This window comes from Medicago truncatula, chromosome 1 (assembly GCF_003473485.1).
Source record: "Medicago truncatula cultivar Jemalong A17 chromosome 1, MtrunA17r5.0-ANR, whole genome shotgun sequence".
NCBI lineage: Eukaryota > Viridiplantae > Streptophyta > Magnoliopsida > Fabales > Fabaceae > Medicago > Medicago truncatula.
Window position 1 is genome coordinate 13,912,025 of NC_053042.1, and position 5,841 is coordinate 13,917,865.

General features: G+C 30.1%; 1 long non-coding RNA gene across 1 annotated transcript; it reads left to right on the top strand.

Moving 5' to 3' along the window:
- The first annotated feature begins 249 nt into the window (after window positions 1-249).
- On the top strand, window positions 250-4,674 carry LOC120580519 (uncharacterized). The gene is made up of 4 exons (XR_005646253.1): window positions 250-777; window positions 903-959; window positions 2,042-2,097; window positions 4,612-4,674. It is a non-coding gene; the product is annotated as an uncharacterized lncRNA (long non-coding RNA).
- The last annotated feature ends 1,167 nt before the right edge of the window (window positions 4,675-5,841 follow it).

The window sequence follows — 5,841 nt, forward strand, 5'->3', positions numbered from 1 at the left end:
TATTGGTTAAGAATCAAATAAAATAAGCTTTTATTAAAAAGTAATGTAATTATTACTTAATAAAAAGTGACAGTTTATATTTTCAAGAAAAAAATTCTATTTATAAATTTCTTGACCAGTGTCCCGGAACACCGGTTAACAAAACCAAGAGAAAATCATTAAATTCATACCAAGCACTGTGCACTTCATAGCTGTTTCCCATTTGGTAATTTTGTCACGATTTTCATTTGTTGAAGATAAAAACTATCAGAGAGGGGGATTGAAGTTGCACCTAACAAAATTAATTTGCAATAAAGTTGCTATGAATTTGCAACTAACAAAATGTGCAATCATGAATCATGTGCTCCACTTGCAGTAGCAGACGATAACAGTACTACGCTGATTGCATTGAATTATTATGTTTTGTGTTCATATTCACGTATCTAATGAGTCAAGTCAAGTCAATACCCAAACAAAAAATACATTTGCTCCAACATAGTTCTTCAATACCTGAAACCCATCTCTGAGTTTATTGCTCTTAGCTTAAACAAAAAATACCTTTGCTCATTATCTTCCATTTTTCATACTTGAATTAATCTCTTACTATTTCTGTAATATTAATTTTTCTTTCAGTTTTTTGCTATTTAATTCCCATTCCTACTGCAAAAACAAAAAAAAAAAAGCCAAAAACCAAAACTCAAAAATAGTGAACAAAAGTTATCTCATATATATATTCGCTGCATTTTTAATTTCCTATCAGTCTGTTCATTTCAAAGATCGGAGTTTCTTCAACAAGTGGTATCCATTAATTTGTTTTCCTTCACTAATAGACTAAAATTTTGCGATTTGTGATTGAAGTTTGTTTTAATATTTTGCAATTTGGTTTTAATTTGTTTTCCTTCACTAATTTGTTTTCTTTGCAGATCATTTAGTTTTTTTCATTTCGAAGCCAATTTGCATCGGTCTTCACAATCCAGCAGGTAAGAGGTCAATATCTTCAAAAAGAAGAATGATATTTGAATAACCATTTAAGAACGATAACTTCTTTTTTCTTTTTTTATTAGTAAAAAGCAATATAATACAAATGAAGGGAAGGTTTAAGAACATAATCCAACTATGAGAGAAATAGTTGTCAAAAAGTTATTATAAAATGGTTGTAAAAATATAATTTCTTCTTCAAAACTTATGAATAGTATAATAATATACTTCCCCTTCGGTCTTTTAAAAAAAAAAAAAAAAAACAAATGAGTCAACAAAATCCGATATATTTAGTCTAGATTATGAACCAAATACATCAATTTTAATTGACAAATTTATCTCTTATAAAAAAGACCGAAAGGGAGTAAACAAACTTGATATAATTAAATGTCATCATGACTTATCTAAACTAGTAGAAATATTGCATAATATATACATGGGTTGATGTTTGAATTCTTGACATCCATTTATTCAATTTATGAGTTGAGTTTTTAGTCTCTAGATTAATTGGAAGGAAAAAAAGTAATAGATTAATTTGATATTTGTTAGGATTTGTTTTCCTAAGCCCTGCTTTGTTTGAGTTTATTTTGAAATTATCAAAAATAGCTTATGTAAATAAATAAGATTTTATTTTAATTTATAAACTCTCCTTAATGAAAATTGTATCTTCATGAACATTTTTTTTCTTCATAAACTACCTTAAACATTTATAAATAATACATTAAATTTATTTATTTGCATAAGTTGTTTTATATAAACTCTAAAATAAACTAAATCCAAACAGAAATATGTTGTAAGTTGATGTAAAATGAATGAATTTTAGTTTTTCTTATGATAGCTTTTTTACTTTATTGGGTGACGAGAATGAATAATTGAAAGTGTCTTAAAAAAGGGTGTCTAACATGAGTTGGAATTCTCTCCATTTTTATCTATGATATTAATGAAATGATTGTACCAAAAATAAATGAAATGCTAATAAAACACACAATATTTGACTGTTCACTTATACTGTATTTTTATATTTTAATTTTGCAATTTGTGATTGAAGTTTGTTTTAATATTTTTTTATTGTTGTTCTTTGTAGATCATTTAGTTTTTTCATTTCAAAGCCAATTTGCATCGGTCTTCATAATCCAGCAGGTAAATGTCATCGGGACTTAGATCTTATGGTAAACATATTCTATAATATATAAATGCGTTGATGTTTGAATTATGGTTACTCATTTATTTATGAGGTGAGTTTTAGTATTAAATGTGTTGTGAGTTCATGTAAAATGAATGAATTTTGGTTTTACTTACAGTAATCTTTTTATTTTATTGGGTGACATGAATTAATAATTGAGAGTGTGTTAAAAAAAAGTGTGTCTCAAGTTAGGATCTTTCCATTTTTTTTCTTTTTATTAGTATAGTTTTGAAAGTTTTTTAAGTGTATTACTCCCTTATCTCTTGTTTTAATTGTCACTTTAACATTTTATTTAGGGTTAATAGTGTTTTTCACCTCTGTAATAATATATGTCATTTTCCGTTTGATTTGTGTTCTCGTAAGATTTTTTTTTTTCCGAAAAACATCCTTAATAGGTCATTTTCAGAATTTTTTTTTAAGAAATTTTGGTTTTTGAATGGCCTATTAAGGGTGTTTTCCGGAATTTTTTTTTTTACGATGATGCAAATCAAACTGAAAATTTTATAGGGGCGAAAAACAGAAATGACGTATATTACAAGGGTGAAAAGCACTATTAACCCTTTTATTTATGTCTCAATAAATATTTAGTGTTCTTTTCCAAAAAAAAATTTTTTGAAGGAAGGAAGGAAGTGTTCTTTTTCACTTATATACCTTTATTTAATGAATTCTACTCCCTAACTATAATTAATAAAAATATTTTAATAAATTATATTAATTTTATAATTTAAATCGTCTAAGCTAATTATTTCTTTATGAACCAGCACAACTCTAAAACGACTTTAAATGAGACGAAGGAGTATACACTAAAATATTTATATGTCCAAAACTTTGATAATGAAACAAATGAAGTACAAAATAGAGAGGCTCTCCATCCCCCTAGCATTTCTTTTTACACATAACAATCTTTTTTTTTATGATGATCATGATATTCATAACCATTTGAACATACTCCCTCCGTTCCTTTTTAAGTGTCGTTTTATAATTTTAACATAAAAATAAAAAAGTGTATTTTTGCACACTTTTTTTCCTATTATACCCTCAATTTAATCTACTAATAATTTCCTTTTTTTTGCAAACATTTTATCTTTCCAATAAATTTAATATGTAACAAACAATTTTTTGTTACTACTCTCTTTCTCCAACAAATTCCTATATTTTTATGCGCTTTATCTTTCTCTCATAACAAACAATTTTCAATTTTCTAAATATTATGCATATCTCTTGAAATTTTTTAACAAGTACTACTCATGTTATTTATAGAATTTTAACTCTTCATGAAACTATTATCATAGATAACAAAATTTTGTTTAAATTTGAAGATGACAAGAAACAAATTTTGTTTTAAAACAAACTTTAGTTTTCAAATATATAACATTAATTAGTTTTATTGAAAATTATAAGAATAATTGACAAAGGGTATGATTGAAAAATCATACCCTTTAAATACCAAAACGACAGTTAAATAGAAACGAAAATTTCACCCTAAAAAGACACTTAAAAAGGAACGGAGGAAGTACTATTTATTCACACATACTTCCTCTGATCACTATTATAATCGGTCACTATTATAAGTAAAAAACAGTTTATTAGGTTTATTAGATAATTTAAATAGACCAGATACATCAGTTAATCAATCAATATAAAAAGTTATTTTTTGTTTATAATAATTATCAGATATATATATATATATATATATATATAGGCACACACTTGAAGAAAGATTAAATTATATATATTTAATTTTAGGTTTAATTAAGTTTTTGGTCCCTATAAATATATGCAGTTTTGTTTTTAGTCCCTACAAAATTTTCCGTTAGTGTTTTTAGTCCCTGTTAAATTAAAATTTGTTTAATTATGCTTAAAATTTTAATTTTTTTTAATAATTTTTTATATACTTGTTTAAAACATTATAAAAGGTTCCGCCACAATAAATTAGCTCAAAAATTTATTTTTAGGTCCAAATTTTCGTTAGTTTTATCTTGAATTTTTGGCGTTTTAAAAAAAATTATATTTAATTCATTACATGTTAAAAAATTATAATTTTTTATAAAAGAGATTATTATAATATTCTTAACATGTCTGTTAAAAATCATTTAAAAATATAAAAGTTTAAGTATAATTAAACAAATTTCAATTTAACAGGGACTAATACATACTTTTAGTCCTTGTAAAATTAAAATTTGCTTAATTGTGCTTAAACCTTTAAATTTGTAACATATTTTTCACATACTTACTTAGAATATTATACAAAGTTCATCCGCAAAAAAGTAACTTAAAATTTTATTATTAACTACTATCCAAAGCCTTAGTTCACCGGACGCCGTGTCCATCCGTGGCCCCGTTACTTTGAACCTCAACCCACATTGTAACTAAACAACGCAATCATGCATACATGCATTCATGCATAAACATTTTTTCATGCATTCATCGAAGGGTTTAAAACAAATGGAAATTTTTGTAAATAATCACAGGTATGAAGAAGACTAAGTGCTACAAGTTCAAGGAAGTGGATTTGGTTAGTTTGAGAGAGTTGGCACTCAAGGTCAAGAGTCAAACAGGGTTCCGACTCCGGTATGGGGGATTGCTTACTTTGCTCCGAACCGATGTGGACGAGAAGCTAGTGCACACTCTAGTACAGTTTTATGATCCGAGCTTCCGTTGCTTCACTTTCCCGGACTTCCAGTTGGTTCCTACTCTCGAGGCTTACTCCAATCTAGTGGGTTTACCTATAGCCGAGAAGACGCCTTTCACCGGTCCCGGGACTTCTCTTACTCCTCTGGTTATTGCTAAGGATCTCTACCTCAAGACTTCCGACGTCTTCAACCATCTTATTACCAAGTCTCACATCCGGGGGTTCACTTCGAAGTATCTTCTTGATCAGGCCAATCTCGGTACTACTCGTCAGGATACACTCGAGGCTATTCTTGCTTTGCTTATCTACGGGCTCATCCTCTTTCCGAACCTCGACAACTTCGTGGACATGAATGCTATCGAGATCTTTCATTCCAAGAACCCGGTTCCTACTTTGCTAGCGGATACCTACCACGCCATTCATGACAGGACTCTCAAGGGCCGTGGATATATTCTTTGCTGCACATCTCTTTTGTATAGGTGGTTTATTTCGCACCTTCCAAGTTCCTTCCATGACAACTCGGAGAACTGGTCCTACTCGCAGCGGATTATGGCCCTTACTCCTAATGAGGTCGTCTGGCTCACTCCTGCCGCTCAAGTGAAGGAAATCATTATGGGTTGCGGAGACTTTCTCAATGTACCTCTTCTTGGTACCCGTGGAGGAATCAACTACAACCCCGAGCTTGCTATGAGACAGTTCGGTTTCCCTATGAAGTCGAAGCCCATCAATCTTGCCACATCTCCAGAGTTCTTCTTCTACATGAATGCTCCCACCGGACAAAGGAAAGCTTTCATAGATGCTTGGTCCAAGGTTCGAAGGAAGAGTGTGAAGCACCTAGGTGTGAGATCCGGTGTCGCTCATGAGGCCTATACTCAGTGGGTGATAGATCGAGCTGAGGAGATTGGTATGCCTTATCCAGCTATGAGATACGTGTCTTCATCCACTCCGTCTATGCCTTTACCTCTACTTCCCGCAACTCAGGATATGTATCAGGAGCATCTAGCTATGGAGAGTCGTGAGAAGCAAGTGTGGAAAGCTCGGTACAATCAAGCCGAGAATCTAATCATGA